The sequence below is a fragment of the Ostrea edulis genome, chromosome 4, assembly GCF_947568905.1.
Source record: "Ostrea edulis chromosome 4, xbOstEdul1.1, whole genome shotgun sequence".
NCBI classification, from domain to species: Eukaryota; Metazoa; Mollusca; class Bivalvia; order Ostreida; family Ostreidae; genus Ostrea; species Ostrea edulis.
In genome coordinates, this window is record NC_079167.1 from 14401453 (window position 1) to 14403984 (window position 2532).

Genomic DNA, 2532 nt, shown 5'->3' on the forward strand with positions numbered 1-2532 from the left:
GTTTAAGAAATCAGATATTCTCTGAAAGAAGAGCATACACTTTCACCCCTTTCTTGCCCTGCTTTTCACTCACAAAGCACATTCTTAGTGTTATTGGTAATGACAGTAAATGCTTTAATATCAACCATTCTAATTTTTCATTTTATGAAAATAAATTCTTGAATTAAATTAAAGACCATTGGAATTAAAAAAAAAAAGCACTAAATACTAAAGCAGAACCCATATCACACGAGCTTTCACCTTAGATAAGCTTTTTAAAAAACTAGGGTGAAGGGTTTGTTCACAAACGCCCCATAGTTATTGATAAATTTTCGTAAGACATAAAGTATTCATATGAATATTTAATTTGTTATAGGAGTTGAAAGTTTGGTGTGAAGGGGAAATTGGGCATATAGTTAAGGGTTCTATCTAAAATCGCATTTAATTTACTGTTGGGTGAAAATAACCAAAACAAATGTTCAATAAAATTATTATCTTTTTCTATGTATTGAGAATACGAAAACCAAAACAAAGTCTGCAAATGGTCTCAGTAAAGCATTTAAGAGATGTTTTTGTTTGTTGTCTGTGTTCGTATCCATGAAAACGCTAAAGGATCTCTTCATGCCAAATATTCAACAGAACGATTAGAAATTATTCAAAGTGTCTATGAAATTTCTGGCTTCTAGACGATTATTTTACGATGATTATTAAGTATAATAAGAGTTGTCGTAAAGAGGACGAGAAAATGTTCATTTCATGCGTCAAACAAATGAATAAGCAATGATATCTATTCTTGAATTCAACAACAACAACAACACAAAACCCGAGTTTCCGTTCTCAAAACTTGACGTGATTTTTATTTATCGTTTTATAATACATGTATGTAGCTAGTCTAATTGTAAAACAACGGTTTTTCAAACTTTCATAGCTAAACTGGTGTAAAAATTGAGCGAAAAGACTGGTCGGGCTAGGTACAAATTCTATCGAGAATAAAGATGTACAAGGGGCGGGTTCAGGAATTGAAATTAGGGGGCGCCACTTCATAAAGCGCGAGAAAATTCCAATGCGAAGTCTGGTAAAATATTTAGAGCAATTTTGATCAAATCCGGAGATGAACGAACTAAGTGAAAAGAATCGTTAATTATATGTTGCAACTATTTATTGGTAGCTCAATAAAGCATCTAGTCTTATATAAGATTTGAACTTAATTCGCAATGTACCACAGTCAACAGCAAGCTATAAACAGTTTACGCCTGTCCGATCGATCGATACGAAAATGCGTTTGTCCGATCAGTCGATCGATTATGTATAATTTCTTTTCCGTGACGTTGCACGTGAAAATTTCTGATCTTGGCAGTTTCCGTAAAGTCACATGATCTTATATTTGAATAAGAAGACCTCTAAATGGGATACATTTTCACAATGAAGCTCGAGTTATTTCCCCTTGAATACAGGTTGCTGTCCACAATTCATAGCGTCAATATAAGGATTTATTATATTAATATATCTGATTGTGATTAAGTGCCAGTTAAGGGTTTTTATGTAATTAATGAAAAATGACGTGACTGCAAAATAAGTTTAGTCATTGATTTTATTTATGTGTCCATTGTATGGTTGATGTTTTTTTTTTTCGCAGGCAATAATGTTGAGTCAGATCAATCTGATTAAAATCAGATCCTCGATCCGCTCCTTTATTTCTTTTGATTTGTCGCCTCGAGTAGCGACAAATCAAAAGAAATAAAGGAGCGGATCGAGGATCTGATTTTAATCAGATTGGAGTCAGATGTAATGTTCAAAATCTGTAAGGTATTAGTCCCCTACTTATTTTGATCAGGATCAAGATATCTTTAGAATATCATCAATTAGTTATTAACTTTAATCAATATTTTGGACGACCAAAACGCAATTATATATGCATAAATTACATGTGCAACCAGCGCATATACATTACATTGGCGGATCTAGACGGGTACGGAGGTTGCAACACACATGTCCCTTTGATTTTGGTTTTAAAAAGAGTGCGAGAGAAAGAGAGAGTGGTATCAGAGTATAGAATTTATATATTTCCGGGAACATTATTTCTGCATTGATTGTGGAATAAAAATCTATAAATTCAAGCAGTTATGGGAGGGATAAAACTCCTGTAAGCTTACTAGTATGTTATCCGACATCGATTTTAACACACCGATTATTATTTTCAACATTCATCAAATTTAGTTTGAAAAGGGGGGGGGGGTGAATTAATCACACCTCTTAGCAATATACGTTGTAAATTCGTTTGTCATTTAAAATTCGTTTTGAAAGAGTGTTTTTATTTGGTAGTTAGCCTATAAAACCCAATGCAGACGATAAGAAATACAAAATACATCTCACAATTTCAACACTTTAGATCACTTTTTCACTCCCAACATTTTCTATAGATCCGCTCCTGGACAATGTTAATTACATTTACATGTATATGGAATCCGTATCTTATGTAATCTTTCTGTTGAAATCAGGGTTAATTGGTTTTTTCTTTTTTCCCGTGCGATTCAATATTTTGAAAATATTTTT